At 43.5% G+C, this 22,136-nt stretch overlaps 1 non-coding gene across 1 annotated transcript; it reads right to left on the bottom strand.

Moving 5' to 3' along the window:
- Positions 1–8,063: 8,063 nt before the first annotated feature.
- On the bottom strand, positions 8,064–8,182 carry LOC111867098. Its single transcript, XR_002843289.1, has one exon. It is a non-coding gene; the product is annotated as a 5S ribosomal RNA (ribosomal RNA).
- Between the last annotated feature and the right edge of the window lie 13,954 nt (positions 8,183–22,136).

Genomic DNA, 22,136 nt, shown 5'->3' with positions numbered 1-22,136 from the left:
ACCATGAAGTCGGAACAGGCTTGAGCACAATCAATGTAGGCAAGAAGAGACATCTACCGAAAACTTGTATCCGGTGATAAATGAATGAGATGTAAGGAAATATATAGTTGACCCCTGAAATGGAGGTGTTGGTACAAACGTAGTTTCGGGATTTGGTTTCAAATTCCAACCGCTGCCACTAAAGGAATAATAAAATATATCAATCACCTAAAACCAAATAAAAAAAACCGCGATATGTAAAATACATTTCAGACACTTAACAATGTAAAGTAAAGTATTTGTATAAATGTAGTGTAGGGGCCACCCATTGAAGCAACCGCGAACAATGCAGTGCTTCTTCTCGGATCGTGGATACGCGCAAGTATTGACGTCACTCTCTGCCTCTTCATTATTCTGAGTGTTTCACAAATGTTGTTGTGCATAAGCAAGTTGGCGTCGGGGTACAACAGAGGCTTTGAAGACGACGAGGAAATTCGTACATCCTGGGAACTGAATAGGACGGCGATAACCGTCACTACCTTGGAATAGGTGACTAAACTCAAGAGGACGGCGAGAACATTCCAAATAGAATGTAGTCGTGCTTCATGGGAGACGCTAAAATGTAAAAAAAAAAAAGCTATCCCTGTAAGGGGCTGTGGAGGCCCATAGGGTTTTGAGACACCGAGGATCCCACATTTTCTAGACAATCGGCTCACAGATGGCTGTGATGTCAGCCTTACGCACCGGCCTTTCTTTACCCGCAGGAAGATTCCTTGGTACTTATTTCTGTTAGAGGCTGAGTCGACCCCAGGGACATAGTGCGGCTGGAAGGATTAGGTTAACTGAAAAATCCAATGTCCTCATCGGGAATCGAACCCGCGACCTTTCAGCTTGTAACTTAATGTCTCAACCAACCAAGCTACCACGTGCACCACACGGGAGACGGTGGCATTCGATATTCTAGAGTAAATAGCATTACTCTAGTAAAATCACTTAATATTTCACACTTAGTTTCATGATGCATAGTTAGGCTAGCCGTCAATCAATCAGTATTTTGCAACTGAATATTTATTTCCTGCTACATGTTTCTGTCTCACAAGACCATCATCAGGCAGTGATACAAGGATACGTCTAGGGTGATTGAACTCCTAATATGGATCCATACTGGTGCAGCACGTCATATTACATGATATAGAATTTGTATCGCGAGTTAAATATAAATATTGAAATTAGAATATAAAATATCAAGAATATAATAAAAGTATATTATACAAGTATGCTTTTCTTATAAGTATTAAAATTACTGAAAGACGTATTAAAATTATTAAAAATTATGTATGCCAAGTTTCAAAGTTATAGTGCCCAGTGTAGTGTTAAGCTACAGCATTACACAGTTCGTGGATCCATGTTGTTAAGCGTCCATATGTGAATGGTCATAGCGCCCCGGGGATATGCTATATACAAGTATGTGGAGTCTATTGTAAGGGGTTGTTATGTGTAGTTCTATCTATCTATCTATCTATCTATCTATCTATCTATCTATCTATCTATCTATCTATCTATCTATCTATCTATCTATCTATCTATCTTATGGCTCTTCAGTCCTTGTGGGCCTTGGCCGCTTTTTCAGTTTCATAATCCGTGCGCAGTACATAGGAATCCCTATACGGGGGATCAGTTCGTCGCAAGGCCGCTACCTACGCACAGAACAACACAAACACAGAATAATCGCACACAGACATTCCTGCCTCGAATGGGATTCGAACCCACAATCCCAGTGTTCTAGCAGGTGAAGACGGATCATGTCTTGCACCACGCGGCCACTGTGATCGGCACACAGCTCCCCTTGTAAACAAAAGCTGTGTTTAAACTGGCGAATTTTTCACCTGAATTCAATTACTGTTTAAAAGTTCAATTTGACGCAGCCACATGGAATGTGTTGCTGATTTTGATGCGACTTACGTATAAGAAACTACAAGAAGCTTCAGCCACAGAGTACAGTCTGCAAACTAAGGAGGGGGTGGCTTTCGTTTTATTGTCCACGCTCCATTGGGAGACACATTACGTCAGAAGGAAGACTGGCTTAATTGAAGAACGAGACGCTTTGACTGGAAGAGACAACGATAGGTAACAACACAGTCTGTCTCTACACATACAGAAAAGTGATACAGTGTAGGATTCGAGGTTCTCACAGCGGTATATTCTGGGATATAACGTGGTGTAGTGCAGCATGAAGCGGGTAGCAAGCAAAGCTTTTCGTGATGCCTGTTTTATACTGCTTTCTTGCTTCAACCCTGAAGTAGGAGGTGGTATATTCCTCCGAAACCTCGATTTGCTTTCAACAAACTACACAGAATTTTGTTCCATACGACAGAATTCTGAGTCACTTCAATTCTACCAGGAATTTATTATTATTGCACTCACATTAAATAACTTACTTAGAATATTTTATGAATAATACAATTCCTTAAGAAAATTAGTCGCTGGTACTCCACTCTTTTCAGATATACATTCTGCCAATGTCTGAAGTCTTAAAAGCTCAATGCCCACTATCCAGTCCTAAACCTTTTACACGCTGGTTACAAATATTTACGGAAACTAGGTTCTCTTTATATAAGTCTGTTATCACGATAAATTTTGTTGCTGAAAAGCCACAGACATTTGAGAGCATCAGAGAAATCTCCTTAAACCCAAAGGGCACCGTATACGCGAGATAACTCGTGAGTGGTATGAAAAATGTTTAATATCACAGCCAGCCAAATGCTTATAGCGATTCCGAGCTTGTCGTCTCATGTAGGGCTTGCGCAACAGCGGTCTGTGGATCAGTGGCTGACAGCCGAGCGGGTTAGCTCGGTGATGCAGTAGGTTTACTTCAGACGGTTTGGGGTAAGGCCAGCGCCAGATATCCCGAGAAGTTTTCGTTGTTTTCGGCGGCATGTCGAGGCCAATTCTGGGGCAGGATCTTAAAATAATTTAGGAAAAACCTTAATCTTATCTCCTCTACTGCCCTGGCTCTCAATGTATCGTTCTATAAATTGTCTTCAGATGTTGCACGAGGTAGCGTAGTTTTCTGAGGCACTATGCTACAAGCCGGAACGTCTCGGTTTCGATTCCCGATAAGGTAAGTGGATATTTTTCAATTAACCTAATCCTTCCAGCCGCACATTGTCCCTGGGGTCCACGGTCCACTCAGCCTCTAACATAAATGAGTACCAGGAATTTTCCTGGGGCGTAAAGGGCGACCGGCGCGTAAGGCTGACAATCTTACCGCCATCTGTAAGCCGAAAGTGTATGAAATGTGGGAGCCTCGACGTCTCATAACTCTATAGTCCTTCACTGCCTGTTACATGGAGAGCTTTACCTTTTCTTTACCATGCTGCCGTGTAGTTTTCCATTACGGAGGGCCCGTAAACCCCAGAGCTGAGCTGCTGGGTCGTGGGACGGACGGAGTAAATACTGTTCTGTGACAAATGCAGAGATATTTTAAAACTGATAATATGAAGATGAACTTGTAGTCTGCACACTTTTTAGTTCACCGCTTCACACGCAATAGGGTTCTCAGTCTTCAGTAGTCGTATCCTGGTAACAGACTTCATAACTCTTTCACTATCAATTCAAATCACATATGGAATCTTCTTTTCACAGTCTAATTCCCTTCTTGCCATTATTCTGCAGCTGCCAATTCCGAAGACTCCACTCAACTCAATTCCTCGGCTCCCAACCTCATATCCTTGGCAGGTGGCGTCTCGAAACTGGACTCTCCACTCGAATACTATGTTTGGTCGCGTCAGAGTCAGAGTCACGTTACCACTGACGGTCAGTCAGTCTGTCTGTCTTGGTGTCGAGCCCCAGCTGGGGCTCATGACCAGATATTTCTTTTGTATGAAAGTTACTGTCCTGTCCATGTGTAGCGCCCTCTCTGACGAGAGGTCGGGTCTGTCATTTGTTAGTCAGTCTGTAGTAATTTGTCCATTGTCTGTATTTACACATATTTGCAATACATACTTATATAAATGTACAATATTTACACGGCCTCCGTCAGTCCAGGCTAGGTACAGCAGATTATGCCCTTTTATATATATATAAATAAATATCCTAATAGTATTAGCTATCACGGCAGTCTAGTCACTTGAACGGTCGTATGCCTGACCGCCGCCAAGTTTAAGCCTCTTATACTTTCTGTGTCGGGCTTCGCCTTGTCCGATGTCGCGTCTTCTGACTGTGTCCTTTTATAAACCCTCAGAACGGACAACACAGAAAACACAAGACTCCATTTTTAACGATTCGTGCCTACTGGTCCGTTGCCTAGCAATGAACGTCCTATTGTTGGGCGTGTTGGCTCCCACGAGCATGTGTTTACCGAGTCGTTGTCTAGCAATGGGTCTACACGTCGCAAGCTGTACAGAGACTGGACACTTGACTAGGCGGGTCATCTTGTTTACGTGGTGTTCTGACAATTACTCGTAGATGAAAGTTGTGCTTCCGAAATTGCCTGCACTAAAGTACTTGGTATACTGTAACGCTGTTAAACCCTATGCTCACAAAATTGCAACTAAACATACTCCTTCCTAGCCTCGAGAGGGAAAGCTGACCGCCAACATGGTGCGTTGAGCAAGCAACGACGCTTAGCTGCCCCTGTTAGTTACGGTAAAATGCATTCCGCCATACGTGCTGAGGTTTCCACTGTCTGATAATTGCCTTACCTGAATTAATTTTCGTGTTACATCATAAACTACACGAGTACGTGTTTGGCAGACATGTACAATGGTCTGGCTATCAGAAGGGTATGTGGGTCGAACGCCTGTCCGGGATATCACGAGTGAGATTCTTTATGTGCTCTTTGGAAAAAAAGAAATGCACGCATAACCCGTGTGCCGAGACTGCCTGTCCGTCCGTACGCATATTTCTCCTCTGAAACTACTTGATGGGTTTCGATTAATTTCAGTGGTTTATTAGTTGGCTAAGGAGCTGGGGTAGCGTATTCTGTATAACAATTGGCTACGGACTGGAAGGCCGAGGGGTTGGAGTTCGAGTCTCGGTAAAGTCAAGAATTTTCTCTTCTCCAAGTCTTCCAGACCGGCTCTGGTACCCACCCATCTTCCTATTCAATGGATACCGGGGGCTTTTCCCCGGAGGTAAAGCGGCGGGAGCGTGAAGCTGATCACTCACTTAAAACTAATGCCAAGGCCAAGAAAATGTGGATCTATACATCCACTCCCCCTTACGCATTCATGGCGTAATGCTTAATTAGTTGAGCACAGGGACAACTTTTCCTTCTATTGGTTGTCTAAACGGGGAATTTCTTTTTAGTTTCTGACTGCCCAATATAATCCTTAAGCGGAAATCGACTTTTTAGAGAACTACTTGTGGTACCAGAATTGGTACCAGAATAAGCAATATAGCCTTAATTAATATCTACCAAGTTCTCTAATAAATTTTCTGTGTGGTGAACGTTTAAAGATAAAAATAGAGAATAGAATAAAATAGTATTCTTAGGCAGCGTAATGCAGAGAGTGTTGTTCTCTAGAGCTCTGTGGCAATGCTTGAATTACTATAAAAATGTCTGTCGGACACTGTGCATTCTGTGGGGTGTGTTCCATACTTCTCTCGCTCTCTCTCTCTCTATGGATCTACAGCTCTTTGGACTTTGGCCGCTTTTTCAGTTTCTTAATCCTATACACAGCCGGCAGGACTCCTTGGGTGGGGGATCAGTTCGTCGCAAGGCTTCTAGCTACACATAGAACGACACAAACGCAGAATAAAAGTACATAGACGTCCATGTTTTGATGGGATTCGAACCCACGATCCCAGTGTTCGAGCGGCGAAGACGGTTCATGCCTTTAGACTGTGCAGCCACTGTGATAAGCGTTCCGTACACACAGAGTCTCTGAAACGGAGCCATTTCTACCATCTGGGGAAAAGGAGTATGGGTTCTACTGTGCTGGATGCATGAGAAACAGTCGGATACAACTGAGTGGCATTCTTTCTTTCATTACACGCCATGACTGAAAGGGGTCCAGTTTCCAAAACGTTGACTCAGATATACTCCAGACAATGTATAATGTTCAACATAATGTTCCTGCGACCTCTAGCGCTATTAGATTTTGAACAGCGGGGCTGTATATGCAATAACCGGACATGCAAGCTAACGAAATACGCAAAACTTCAATCATGCGTACGGGAAATATGCATATCTACATCAGAGCACGTTTAAGAGTGCGTTACGCTTTCTTAGTTCAATAGGCAAACACTGGAATATTATCAGGAAATGATAATATTCAATTAAGTTTTTGTCTACATTACTAGGCCCATACGTCTTCAAGGCGTGATGTTTATTTAATTAAGCACAAGCTTAACTTTACTTTCATCCACCATAAAATTTGCCTCAAGACACAGAAGGGACGTCAGGAAGCATGGACGGCCGAGAAGTAACAAAGGCCTAACCTCTTCAATGGGATGTTTGATATATGTGCTCCGTGTAACCCGTTCCTTAGGCCGCGCCATAGCTCAAGCGGTTAGTCGCTGGCTTTCCACCGCGGCGGCCCGGGTTCGATCCCGAGTCTGGTCAAGTGGGATTTGTGGTGGACAAAGCGGCGCTAGGGCAGGTTTTCTCCGAGTACTTCGGTTTCCCTTGCCAATCTTCATTCCGCCAATTGCTCCACAATTACCCTCACCTATCATCTGGGGCTGGTACAATAGGCCAAAAGTGGCCGCAGTGCAAGGGACTTAGTCCCACCCCACTAGCAATAAAAATACCCGTTCCTTAAACCATCATTCATTTATTTCATTCATCAATAACTCTACAGGCCTTTGTTGGACCCTGGCCTCTTCTTCATTTTCGCATTTTCGTAAACATTTTTACACATACGGTAGGACTCCTTGGACGAGTGATCAGCTCGTCGCAACGCCGCTACCTATATACAGGATAACACAAACACAGACATCCATGCCTTGAGTGGGATTCGAACCACGATCCCAGAGTTCGAGAGAGCGAAGAGAATTTATGTGTCAGACCGCGCGGCCAATGTGATCGACCCTTGCACCATCACGTACATAAAAAGTTAAAGATTTAACTGCCTCTCTCTGCATCAAGCCAAGCGCTGACTCAGAAATGAAATTCCCAAATTCAAAACAGAGGATGTGTTAGTGTGCTGCCTGATTAGAACTATCGTGCACTTCACGTGGCAGTGATGTACTTCCACGAGTGTGTAGCAGTTTTGCAACGATGATTAGCAGGGGAAAGCAAGAGAAACTTCGAGGAAAACCTGCTCCAGTGGCATTTAGTCCATGAAACTCACGTGGACACACGGGATTGAACCCGACCCTCCACGGTGAGAAGCCTGCGTCTACTCCCCTAAGGTAGGGCACGGCCCTAATCGCGCCAATACCTCACATGAAAATTGTGAGGCACAAAAACAAAGAAACAGGCGCACTTGCAATCAACATATTCTGAAGTTGTTTAGAATTTTAAATGATGGCGTAGAGGGAGCTGATCAGCTCCTTGGTTGCTTGTGCGCAGTTCCTAGAAGGATACTGACACGTGTAGCATGGTACGCGCGACAAGAATGACGGGTTCTAGTTCGGATGATTGGATTTATTGGCGCCTTGGTTACAAATTCAGCGCTATCGCTGATTTACACACACTTCATAACCCACTGTTACACGCACACACTAGTCCTCTCCTGGTAATTCAATTAGAACATCGGAACAAGCGCTTCAAATCACTCCAACTATTAAACATGAATACAGTATTCTAATAGCACACGAAGAACTTTCCTTTGCTATCTTACACCGAGAACTCTCTCAGTCACACACTTTTTTATTGCTAGTGGGGTGGGACTAAGTCCCTTGTGCTGCGGCTACTTCTGGCCTATTGTACCAGTCCCACATGATAGGTGAGGGTGATTGTGGAGCAATTGGTGGAATGAAGATTGGCAGGGGAAACCGAAGTACTCGGAGAAAACCTGTCCCAGCGCTACTTTGTCCACCACAAATCCCACATGACCAGACCCGGGATCGAACCCGGGCCGCCGCGGTGGGAAGCCAGCGACTAACCGCTTGAGCTATGGCGCGGCCAAAAATAATGCCAACAGCACGTGGTGTTCCCAAGCGGTCACCCATCCAAGTACTAACCACGCCCACTGTTACTTAACTTCGGTGACCGGACGAGAACCGGTGTTTTCAACATGGTATGGCCGTTGGGACCTTACGCACTTAAACCCATCTAACACTGAAACACTGTTCAAAGTCAAAGTCAAAGTCAAAGTCAAAGTCAAAGTCACATTGTGACTCATGGTCAGTCAGTCAGTCAGTCAGTAAGTCTTGGTGTCGAGCTCTGTCGGGGTTTATGACCAGATATTTATTACTGTTTGACAGTTGCGGCTTTTGTTTTTGTGAGGCGCCCCCTCTCTGACGAGAAGATGGGTCTGTCTTTTGTATACCTTGTTGGTCCATTCCAGCGCAGTCTTTCTCAGGCCCAAGTCCCTTAGGACTCGTGACCATATTTTACTGCCTCAGATCTGAGACTTCCCTTTTCTTCATCCCCTACGACTCGCAGGGTCACAGTGGAGGTATTCCACCCTGCCTCTGTATGGAATCTTGTTATAGCGTCCGCAATGACCACACAGAAAATAACCTCTATTGTTTTCTAGGAGTGTTTTACGTGACGTTGAATAGCAACAGTCGCGGCACGGACTCCATAGAAAGCCAGTCACGTGATAGCCATATTGCCAGCCTATTGGCGTGCTGACTGTTTCCTAGCGACGAACTATAAACATTCATCCTATTGTTGAGTGCACTTACGCGACTGAAGTTTGTTTACAGGTCATTGCCTAGAAAAGCTTTCCTCATTCGCGTTACAACATGAAAGGTGTTCATCGGGTGTGCGTGTGTGCACGAACGCACAACTCGGGTAGCTAGGTCCGTTCATGAAACTCTCCTATTTAGAGTACATGTTCTGGGATATAATGTCCTGTATTCTGTTGAAAGCCGGTCACGGTAGCCGAGCGGTCTAAGGCATGCACTGTCTTCGGTCGCTCGGAGGCCGGGATCATGGGTTCGAATCCTACTCAGGGCATGGATGTTTGTGTGCGTTTTTCTGTGTTTGTCTACAGGTAGAGGCCTTGCGACGAGCTGATCACTCGCCCAAGGAGTCCTACCGTATGTGTAAGGTCTAGAAAAACCGAAGTGAACGGAGTTCATGGAGGTAGACCTAGGCCCACTGGGGCTGTAGTGCCAAGGAAAAAGAAATTCTGTTGAAAGTCAAGAGCTACCTCCTTCAGGCTGGTTTTTTTCTGGGCTTATAATTCGACCCTGAAGATGGAAGCGACATATACCGCCGAAAAGTCGATTGACGTTCAACGGGCTACACGGCGTTAAGTCCAGGAAGGTAGACCTCTTCATAACCACAGCTGTGAGAACCTCAAAATTTGCACGCTTGTTTAGTTTGGCCATTAGAACATAACAGCATAAATTTCGTAGAAACTCCATTTTTATTTCTTTCCGTCCACCCACAGGAAACTGAAAATTACGATTGCAGCTCTTCACTGGACTCAAAATCTCGTTCACATGTTCTTTGTGAACAACCGCCCAGAGGCTGTAAAGCTTTCACGACGAAGCCAAGACGAAGATGGACGCATAACAAGAGCTCATTTCGGAGGTAGAAGAATTAGAAAGAAAACAATTCCTGTTAATAAGTGGGCTTTGAAATGAGTAGGAAGCTGTCAGTCGCCAGTGTTTTATAGCCTCCCGCTTTATGACCGACAGAACACTGGGTTCTGCTTGTTTCCTCTTGTAGCCAGCTGGGATGAGCGGTCAGTTCAGAACACGGGGGGCACTGCTCACTGGCGCAGATTCTGCCGGACAGTTGATAGTCACCCAACTGTTCATATTGCAGAACACGAAGATCCATCAGTGTCGCCACAGGTCCTTGAGATTCGTGATTATCCGGAACCAATTCAGCTCTGTTGGTTAAAATCGCTATTTTCGCCTCAGTCCATCGGCGACTTTCTTAAAACCGCTGTTTCTATTTCTGTCTTTAAGTGAACATGATGCCAAAGAAAACCATTGCTGATTACCCCGAACCAATTCAATCTAGTTAAAACGATTATTTTGGACATTGTACATCGTATGGGTTCTTTTAAACTAGTGTTTCCCAACCGACGGGCCATGGCCCGGTACCGGGCCCTCGTCTTATAAAAAAAAATACCTGGCCGCTTTCTCACAAAGGTTGAGAACCACTATGTAACACCACGACGTTTCGGCAGTTGATAACATTTCCATCTTCAGGCAAACAGGATGCGAAAGGAAACCAACTCTGTTTTGCTCCTAGAACTAACGTCAAACCATAATCTCTCCTACTTGAAGAAACTAAGCTGCTATCTGTTTTGTTGATATTTGCTTATGATTTTTGGTCTCGAAACTTTTGGAGTCCAAATCTCCCCCCCCCCCTCCAGAGAAAATTTTGTCAGGGTAGACGGGTGCATGAGTGCATGGATGCACGTCACGAGAAGAATATTTAATGAAAATCAGTGTTTACGAATTACATTTTACCAAGAAATATTTCCTTGCTCCAGAAAAGTTTAAGGAACACCTAACAAAATTCTTACATAAAAGGCTAACAAACTAGACCACAAATAAGTAAGGATAATAAAGTAAGTAAAAGTACAGCTATCCCTGTGACAGGCCGTGAAGGCCCATGGGGTTGTGAGACGTTGAGGGTCCCACACTATCTAGACAATCGGCTCAAAGATGGCGGTAGGGTTGTCAGCCTTACGCGTCGGCCGCGCTTTAATCCCCAGGAAAATTATTAAATTAATTCCTGGTACTCATTTCTGTTAGAGGCTGAGTAAACCCCAGGGCCTAGTGTGGCTGGAAGGATTAGATCAATTGAAAAACTCCAATGACCTCATCGGGACTTGAACCCGCGGCATTCCGGCTTGTAAAACAAAAAAATAAAATAAATAAAGACAAGGGGCACGCAGTAGCGTAGTTGGTTGAGGCACTATACTACTAGCCGGAAGGTCGCGAGTTCGGGTCTCGATGAGGTGGATTTTTTCAATTGACCTAATCCTTCCAGCCACACTATGGCCCTGGGGTCGACTCAGCCTCTAACAGAAATGAGAACTAGGAAACTTCTTGGGGGTAAAGGGAGGCCGGTGTGTAAGCTTGACAACCTTACCGCCATCTGTGGGCTGATTGCCTAGAGAGAATGTGGGAGCCTCGACGTCTCACAATCCTATGGGCCTTCACGACCCGTTACAGGGATAGATTTGCTTTATACAAGTGGTGATCAAAAGATATCAAGACTTAATATATGACGTTGATATAAGCAGTAACTCTTTCTGCTTACTTCCATAAGCGGGAAACTACCGCCTTTCCTTTCACGCGAGAAAATTTTTGCTTTCCGTATTAAGGCGTCGCTTTGTGAAATCGTCAAGTGCTGACGTATTGGTGCAATGTCTATCCTTCCAAGTCTATGTGAGACTTAGGAATTCTTCTAAGAAAGTTTATAAACTATCCAAAAATTAACCAGGGCAATTCTATATCTTTAAATGTCTGAATAAGACGCGATGTGTCTCTCATGAAGCTTCTGGATGGCGAAAGAACGTTTTGTGAGTTGCGGCAAACCTCGTACGTTACCAGCCGTGGCTCCACACTTAGCCTCCGTATCCCACAATAAGCAATCAGGTAGTTCAACATCTCTGCGAATTTAGTGCCGCTCAGCATGCACGCAATACGAGTAGCAGCTGCGGGCCAGTCGTAACGCTCTCATTAGAGGCGGTCGGTAATGAGAGGTTGACAGAAACCGAGGTTCATTACCAGGGATTTCGCTCCTTATTAGCTGAAATACGAAGTTCTCAGAAAGAATTCAAACTCTCCAAAGCGTTTAATCCGGAGTTTTCTGCAAAGACTTACAAAATCACACAGCGATATATTATGTTACTTCATTTGGATGTGGAAGCAATGCACTTTTTATCTCTTCGTGTTGGGTGTTCTCGTGTGAAAACCTTGCTGTAGTATGCAGAAAATAAGCATTCGTGGGGATATACTGGCAGAAGAATTTCGCATATCTGTCCTTCAGTAGGAGAAAGCCCAGAACACTTCCCCTGCAAGGTGGCGCTACGTCAGTTTCTTCCGAAATGCCGTTTTTGTTTGTGCATTCTTCAAGATCGAGGCTAATGAAATCGAAACTTCGATACATCCCTTATCAGTGACGATGGTTAAATGTTCCGATTGCGTTCTTCTGGGATATGGCGCCCTAGTTCGGGTAGAGGTATCAAAGTGTACTCTTCTGTCCTGAAGATACAAGCATCAAGTTTCTCCGAAACATTGGCGACCTACTATCTACCCTACTAAAAGGTGCCACAACCTAAAAGAATATAATATATGTCAGCTGCATATACTTTCATTGGTCGCTTCCTAAAATATTTTTTGACTATTTTAACACTGTTCTTTGAAACATATAGGTCCCAGCCTTACTGACAAGAATCTGGAAAAGCAAAGTATTTCCTACGTTTTTCTTTCAGTTTCACCTAACATATGATGGGCTCTCCAGAATCCGGACAATATGCAGTGTGTTAGCCCACTACAAAGGGAAACTACCAGAACCCGGACAATGTGCAGTGTGTTACACCACTACAAAGGGACACTACCAGAACCCGGACAATATGCAGTGTGTTACACCACTACAAAGGGAAACTACCAGAACCCGGACAATATGCAGTGTGTTACACCACTACAAAGGGAAAGTACCAGAGCTTTTTTCTGAGTATATAACTTTCTCAATAAATTTCAAAGTGGGATCCCTTGGTGGCACGACAAATATCCAGATGATCCAGCATGTTTGGTGTTACCGTAGCCACAGCGTCCCTTATGCAGGCTTTCAGGTGTTGCAGGTCGTTGATCTTAACCTAGTAGACAATGTTCTTCACATAACCCCACAAGAAAAAAATCCACTGGGGTTAAATCTGGCGACCTAGGAGGCAAAGCAATTCGTCCACGTCTGCCGATCTGTCTCCCAACCATCACTCTGTCCAAGTGATACCTAATATGGTGACAGAAATATGGCGGCGCATGCGCGTGTGGGGGGAAACTTTCAGGGGTTTCCTTTACGATAACATAAACCGGATACGTGAATAACAATTACTTTCCGAGTTATAATTTTTTATTTTTGATATCTTTGCATCCGGACACCCGATATTTGCAGACGTTTCATATAACTCTTTCCTGTATGTCTTGCCTGATGCACTGACATATTTCTTCATTTTTTCTGCTTACAGGTTATTCATCCTTCATTCACTGGCAATTTGAGTGAGGTATCATTAAAATCTCTTTCATTTCTGCTCACATATCTTTCACCGTAATCAGCGTTATGTATCAGTAGTTATTTCCTACATTTGCACTTTTCAAGGAACGTTCTCATAATCTCAAGAAACACAACGTAAATGTATGAGATCTGAAAAACTCAGAGCAGTACGAGTTCAGATTGTGGCCGTCTCTGATGTGATAACGCGTTGAAGGCCATTTACCGGACTATACAACATCACAACCCAAAACGTAAATAACAGTGTTCACCTCAGAATATAACTACCGTCTCTACGAAGCAAAAACTTCAGTAGAACATTGCTCGTAACCGCTGAACAGTATAAACTTGACAATATGCATTTTAAGCAAAATGCCGCTCAAAACTATAGCCCTAAATTGTAAATAATATTCTGTCGTTTTTTACGAGAAAGAATCGTTGCATCATTCAATGACTGGCTTACGGTAGTCAAATATTTACATGTCTGACGAAATTACAGTACTGAGACGGAAGAACTTGATAAGCTGAGTTACCTGTGTTAGAACGACGTAATCCCTTGAACAAAGATAATCGCCAATACACACAAAGTCTGGACCACGGGTTCCATCATGAGAGTCTGCATATAACAGCGTGGGCATCACGCACTGTTTGAACTCTTCTTAACCACGCGTCTGTACTGCGGCACGTGGCATGGCAGCCATGTTGAAATAGAGAGCTAACACCTCTTCCCGCGTCCATACTGGGAGCGATGTGGTTTCTCGAATTTGACAGTTCTCTCTGCGATCTTGTGGAATACAGAAACAATTCTCATATTTGCGGATACAGCAACTAATTAGAACGTCGGTAAAGAAAATGTCTCATTTTTATGGAACGTGTGTTATCAACTTTTTTTTTCACCTCTCGGTTGTATGCATTGCGGTATACATCATTTATGAAGTTCGCCTAATACTGTTAGGTCTGTATACCACTCTGACTGCAAAACCGGAAGGTGCAACGCCGCTAATAGTAAAGTTGGTTATTGAACGTGATTCTTGGCTAGTTTCATCCCCCTTGCATCCCCCTAGTCCATCTTAATGAGATCTGCAAAGATCTAGATTTTATCCTCTTTCACTGAAGCATTTATTTGTATATGTAGGCCTAGACTTTTTTTGAAACAAAAAAGGTTTTCTATTTGTATTTTCATTCGTACTGAATTAATTTCCGCACTATGGCCCTGGGGTCGACTCAGCCTCTAACATAAATGAGTATCAGGAATATTCTTTGGGGTAAAGGGCGGCCGGCGCGTAATGCTGACAACCTCACCGCCATCTGTGAGCCGATTGTCTACAAACTGTGGGAACCTCAACATCTCTCAACCCTATGGGCCTTCACGGCCTGCTAAAGGGATAGCTTTACTTTACTTTTACTGCACTAATTTAGTTCCAATCCTATTAACCTTTATTCTCCTACACGACTAACATCCTGCCGGAATATAGAAGAGGTTATTTGTTGAAAGAAGTTATAATTTGGGCATATTTGATGTCGGTTTTGTAGAGCAATGCTGTCGCCATGTACTCCATGAGGTATTAACTGAACTCACTACAGATCGTATATAATTATTATAACTAAAAATTAAAACTCTTTGATTATACAACAAAATTATTTAACTCTATAATTCCAAGTCCACAATCTTGTAGGGATTTATTTCGTTTCTTAGCCCAGTTGTAAGGTTTTTTTGTTCGACCTATGCCGAAATTATTTTGGTCTCGGGCGGTTCTCGGCAGACCACTACGTCATGCGGCGATGTTCAGACTTCCATAGGCTATGCACAAGCCAACTACAAGTAATTATAGTGCCATCACTAATCTCCACATTTTACAAATCACTAGAGCCATGCTAAGCCTTCTCAGTCTGCTTTCACTAGTCGTTTTCCGGTAACGGATCTTAACAATAGAGATCCTTCAGCTTTTGAGCTCACGTCGTTACTGCTGCGGCGAATACCCCACAACTGCACTGTTGCTCCGGTTGACTAACTCCCAGGCTGGCGGCCATCCCACACCAACCTCCTCGTCTTCGCTTCCCAGACTGCTCTACAACTAACTTATATAATTGTCTCGGTTATAACATCTCGGTACGAGCCGCGTAGAAAACCCCGTTTCCAGCAGTTCCTCTATTGTTGCACGTGGATTCGTTGCCGTGGGATCCTGTTTGTTCGCGGTCGCTAACTTGTAACAATAACTTATACAATATACAGTAAAAGTAAAAGTAAAAAGTAAAGCTATCCCTGTAACAAGCCGTGAAGGCCCATAGGGTTGTGAGACGTTGAGGGTCCCACCTTATCTAGACAATCGGCTCAAAGATGGCGGTAAGGTTGTCAGCTTTACGAGCTGGCCGCGCTTTACTCCCCAGGAAAATTATTTAATTAATTCCTGGTACTCATTTCTGTTAGAGGCTGAGTCGACCACAGGACCATAGTGCGGCTGGAAGGATTAGGTCAATTGAAAAAAATTCAATGACCTCATCGAGACTTGAACCAGTGACCTTCCGGCTTGTAGCATAGTGCCTCAACCAACTACGCTACCGCGTATACCATCCATACTATGCACTCAACTGTAAGACACTTGTCCACCAATTTTACCAATGTAGATCAGTAAGTTTCTGAATACGGAAGTCTTAATTCTAGGAAATTATCTAATTTTCCATTAGACCTCTTCCTATACCCCGAGAAAGTTGTGCGTTCAGAAGGACTCAGAGGCAATAACTGACTGCAGCTCAGCCAGGCAGCATTTTCTGTCTTCAGTTTTCTGAGCATCTTCAGATGTGCACGATTCCCCATTGTCACGCTGTGCAGAATGATATTCAAAATTGCTTCATAAAAATTCGATGTCGCCGTAGTTTGCCTATGTTGATGACAATTCTTTTACTGTCCTTCTTCATAAAAGGACACGTAGGAAGCATCATGCTAACGAAAGAGATAATATGTATTATGTAGCCAGAACTATTTTTCTTCAGCTGCACATTAAACTGTCTTCTCAATGCAGTCCATTTGGCCTGAGAGTGAAAATAATCGATTTGGCTACGGTCCCAGCTATTGCCTCGTGATTCAGTTGACCATGGCTGCTAGAACAGCCTACAGGCCTGTATATATTCCCGATGTAAAGGCTTTGCTTTCGGCCTAATACTAATCCGCTAAGGAACAGACGAATTTAGGACTACGCTTTCTTTAAACAATTTTCAAGTCTCACTCTTTGCCGGAAGAATCAAATTAACATTCAAAATTGGTGTTGTCCTAATTAAAACTGAAGCGAAATTACTTTTTTTCTTCTTCTTCTTTTCATATATCATACTCTAGTCTGCACTCACTGATAGTTAGCAAGCAGACCTAGTAACACATATATGACATGCAGTAGCATTTTATGATATTATTTCATGCATCCTAACTATAGAATAACAGGTGATTAATGAAAAGGTTAAATAGTTCCGTCCCGTGTGACGGGTTAAGATTTTCTCTCTTATTTCAATTATCCATGCCCTTACATGTTTCGGTCTTCAGAGACCATCTTCAGAGGGACACCTTTACATCAATACAGTTACGGTCTCTAAAGACCGAAACATGTAAGGGCATGGATAATTGAAATAAGAAAAAAATTTTAACCATTCACACTGGACGGAGCTATTTAATGTTTTCATAATATTATTAGTGTGACGGGCCAGAATGAAACAAATCAAGTGGTTAATGTTAAAACTATTGGTTGTACTGACATGTTACAGATACATAAATGGCAATCTCATAATCCAAACCGAAGAGAGACAAGCGCTATCTACATGCGTGTACATCGTTTCTAACTAAATTGCTGATTAAAGTTTCTCAGGTGAGAAATCCATTTGAAATATAAGTAGAGAAAATTAAACACCAACTGAATCCCTCTGATTTGAGGCTTTCACGGCGGTGACTATGAAGAAAGCAGTCTTCTGGGATTTGGCACCGTGTATATGTGGTGTTAACCGAAGTTTCGGAGGAACGTATCGCCTCCATCTTCAGGGTAGAAGGAAAGATATAAGAAATCCGCAAGTGAAGAGACCGTGAGAACCGCTTGCGGATTTCTTACATTTTTCCTTCTACCCTGAAGATGGAGGCGATACGTTCCTCCGAAACTTCGGTTAACACCACATATACACGGTGCCAAATTCCAGAAGACTGCTTTCTTCAACCCTGTATAACCTTAAACTGAGAAATCGTTAGTCTTAAACCGATATGAAGGTGGCGTACGCACAGTATTTAAAAATGTTACTCTGGGCTTTGTTTATTGTCAAAATTTATTAAAACAACTAGGTTTCGGAAAACGGTTCTGTATCAGTGCTCGGGTGAAGGGAGTACGAAAGAAAACCCACTGGTAGAACTTCTCTGAACTCATGGAGGCACAACAATTATAGCACTTCCCTCTCTTCTTTAATCATCTCAAAACCAGCGATAATTACGGATAAGTGCTCTGGGCATAAAATGATTGTTTCATTTCCCCCTGTAATATTCGTTCAAAGCAATTTTCTCCTCGACAAATATTTAGATGGGCCCTCAAGATGCACTTACAAATGCATGCAAGTCTTTAAGCAGTGTCAGCTATTGTCCGATTTTAAACAGAGTGCCCAATATAAAATTTTGTGGGAACCCGTTCGATGGGTCTCGAGTTGTTGCATGCAGACAGGTGGACGGACGGACGATTACAGATGCATTTTTATAGCTTTTCGTTGCGAAACAGCCAAGAAACAAAGCAGAAGGAACGAATGGAATGGCACGAATGAGCATCTTAGCAAACGACTGGAAACTGTGAAACGTACTTAGGCTGATAGTTGCCAACAATGAGTAACCCATGTGCACATTTGCACTGGTCTACACATTCATTTTATAGAGGACAGCGCTACTTTTAGGCCAAGTTCAGCTCAGAATTGCAGGAGTAGACCCAAAACAAAACAAAGGAAGGAAGTCAGGTTGCCCAGTTACTGTTTCGCGAAACTGCATCAGTTGTAACGTGCAGAATCATGTGAGAAGTGAAAAACACAATTAGCGGTGACTATGAGAGGACTTGGAAGGAAGCATCTTTAAGATGCTTCAGAATATTACGTCGTTGTCTGACTGGAAGAACTGGGTAAGCGCTACTAGAGCCCAGTCCTCTAACACAGAAGTATGCGATTAATCTAAATTAATTTAAACTTTCGGTTCCTGATTCGCACAAAACTCACCGGAATCTGTCACAAATAACAAATTGTTAATTTTATTTTGCGACATAATCATTATTTATGTAGGGTTTCAGTAGGGTTCCCGAAGCGATTGTTATGAAAAGTTCTATCTCCTGGGGTACAGAGCCGTGTAGTCCTTTGGAAATCAACTGATGTTTCGGAGGAACGTGTCGCCTCCAGCTTCAGGGCCGAAGAATAAGCCAAGCAAGAAATCAAGTATGACAGCAAGTGGCAAGCTCTTGTCTCTTGCTTGCCCTATTCTTCAACCCTGAAGATGGAGGCGACGTGTTCCTCCGGAACTCAAGCTGGCTTTCAATGGACTACAAGACGTTATATTCCAGAAGATAGAGCTTTCCAAGGTAGTGAAAGTTCGGGTTCTATAACACGTTGGTAATTTCTTGAGTGGATGAGCAATAATTGAATTCTTACCTCCATGGAGTTGGTTAATTAGTTAGTTAAGAAAATCGTGATAAAGTTCCCACAGTTTATTTCACTTTCGAACTAATACATTTAATATTTTATACCATACGCGTTTGTTTCTTAGCTTATTCCGTAAGAAATATGTCAGTGACTGCACCAAAGAAGATCTGTGCACATTTCGCGGGTATATAACAGCACTTGTAAGGTAATGAGCAGTACAAAATTTGTATCAAGATTTAGTGTGTATTTTAACATACTATTTGAAAATGTATATTTAGTATATTTATCTCTGATAGGGAACGTATCTACAAGGACGATGCAATGAAGTGGGCCCAAGGACTGAAAGTGGATCGTCCCTCAGTCTTGGGGGTTAGAGAGGTTAATAACTCATCACCGTTGGCCTGCGTTACCTTATGTCATAAAGCATCTCGGACATGAAAGGATTCCTTGGGTCCAGTCGCTGGTTTCTGAGAATACAACAAAGGATTTTCCGGTTACATAAAAGTGATGGATTTCTTGAACTGAGAAACCATTAACTTCTGAAGAAACGTGTTACACCACGGAACTAATGTCCATATAAAGGTAAAGTTATCCCTATAACAGGCCGTGGAAGTCCGTAGTGTTGTGAGACGTCGAGGCTCTCACATTTTCTAGACAATCAGCTCACAGATGGCGGTGAGGTTTTCAGCCTTAAGCGCCTGCCGCCCTTTACCCCAGCTATTCATTTCTGTTAGAGGCTGATTCGACCCCAGGACCATAGTGCGACCGCCGCTTGTCGGCGTACTCTGTGGTCTAGTGGTCAGAGTTCCTGGCTACATATCCAGAGGCCCGGGTTCGATTCCCAGCGCCACCAGATTTTCTGACAAGTAGTGGGTCTTGAACGGGATCCACTCAGCCTCGTAAGGATAATTGAGGAGCTATTTCAAGGAAATAGCGGCTCCGGTCTAAAGAATCGAAGTTAACGTCCTGGGGATTCGTTGCGCTGACCACGCAACACCCTCTATCCGCTAAAAGTTGGCACTTAAGTCATCACAGTGTAAGGAAATATTCAGCTGTTCATTGGGGCTTGTGCTCCGCGGTGATTTGGAATTCACTCGTTTAAAAATCTGGCAAAAGAGACGAGCATCCATTTGTAAAGACCGTAGCGGCTAGCGAAATCTCTCTTTCGTGTTACTATAATTACGGGACTGGGTCTTCTGGTCCAAGTCCTAAGCTGCGATCTCCGGAGTATTAAGCAGGAATGCCTACCGCATACTATGACGTCAGTATCATCACGGTGCTAATTAAAAAGACTGCGGAAAAATCAGAAGTGAAGTTTAAACTCACGACATACTGTGTAAATCTGCATTAAGAGTTATGAGAGGAACGCGTTTTTCTTCAGAAAGAAATTAAGAGAAACAAATTTTAGAGATTCTTTCAACAGATAAAGAGAAAAGGCGATATTATGAGGCTCTAATAATTAACAGGGCTGGTCACGGTGGCCGAGCGGTCTAAGGCATGTACTGTCTTCCCTCGCTTGGAAACCTGGATCGTGGGTTCGAATCCCATTCAGGGCATGGATGTTTAGTTTGTGTGTGTGCGTTGTTCTGTGTTTGTGTACAGGTAGAGGCCTTGCGACGAGCTGATCACCCGCCCAAGGAGTCCTACTGAATGTGTAAGATCTAGAAAAACCAAAGTGAACGGAGAAATTCATGGAGGTAGGTCTAGGCCCACTGGGTCTGTAGTGCCAAGGAAAAAAAATATTAAAAGGAATGGGGTAACAGAATATGGTAAAAGGAATGGAAAGAACAGCGTTGCAGAGAAAGGGCAAAGAAGAAGGTGTGTCATCATGTGAGTCCTGCCAAGAGGAAAAGAAAAGATGACTTCATTGTCCCAGACGACGATGGCAGACGAGTTTGGAATTCGCAACGGGATCGTGCCCAAACCTTGAACCCGGAAGCAGGAAGAGGTGGAGAAAGAAAGGATTGCAGGCGCACATTACAGTGTCCCAGTAGAATTATGTACTGTTATTACAGGCATAGGTCATAAGTGGATGAGATCCGTCTTGTAGCGGTACCGAGTGAAGTGGCTACAGCGTTAAAGCTTCTGGCTTGTATTCGGGAGGTGAATGGATCGATTCTCGGCCGAGATACCGGCAATTCTGACTGAGGATTTTCGTCCCTCAGTCCTCAGTCCCTCCAGGCAACTGGAGGGACAGTACCTTAAATTAGGCCGCTACCGCTTAGACCCACATCCTTTTCAGTTCTCTTTAAACCACTCAATCCATCAGCCAATGACGGGAATGTCGCGAGCTTAACGGAAAGTATTATTTTTTACTATTTTTTATTCTTCATAGTGGGGTGAGACTGAGTCCACTTGGTACTGCGGCCACTATTGGCCTATTGTACCAGACCCAGGTGATAGATGATGGTGATTTTGGAGCAATTTGTGGAATACTCGGATAAAACCTTCCCCAGTGCCACTTTGTCCACCACAAATCCCACATGACCTGACTCGGGCGTCCGCGGTGGGAAGCCAGCACTGCAAGTAAGTAAGCTATTGTGACGGTGATAGAATTTTGTAATTTGATATGTCAGGTAAAGTAAAGTAAAGCTATCTCTGTAACAGGCCGTGAAGGCCCATAGGGTTGTGAGACGTTGAGGATCCCACAGTATCTAGACAATCGGCTCAAAGATGGCGGTAAGGTTGTAGCTAACTTAATACAACAGTAAAATTAAGGGATCATACCGTGGATTAGGATATTGGACGTCGGGTTCTCATCGTGGGAGTCTGGGTTCAGTACGGATAATGCATATCTGATGGACAGAGTGGCTCTAGTGCAGGGTTTTCTTCCAGTGCTTAGGATTTTCCACGCCACTGATTATTTTACCGTTTCTCCAAACCATGCACACCGGCATTGTGGTATGCAACAACAACAACATTACGAAATCAGAACCACGGCCGTTCCTAGAGGCTTCACGTCCGACCCGGCTTGTGACCGAAAGCAGGGTAGTATCAAGTGCAGGATAGTGAATCTCAGAGACTGAAGTAGCCAGTCTGGACATTCATGATAATATAAAATGTATGAAAATTTTTTGAACGTGCGTGCCATGCCAAAATTTGTATGCCACAAGAAATATCAAATATACTGTCACGAGTTTATGGCTCCGTGAATAATAATAATAACAACGGGTTTTGGATTGGATAATTGGATTTAGTGACGCCTTCCGGTACAATCACT

Source organism: Cryptotermes secundus, unplaced genomic scaffold, assembly GCF_002891405.2.
Source record: "Cryptotermes secundus unplaced genomic scaffold, Csec_1.0 scaffold205, whole genome shotgun sequence".
NCBI lineage: Eukaryota > Metazoa > Arthropoda > Insecta > Blattodea > Kalotermitidae > Cryptotermes > Cryptotermes secundus.
The sequence above is the reverse complement of the archived record's forward strand: the minus strand, read 5'-3'. Positions and strand labels throughout refer to the sequence as shown.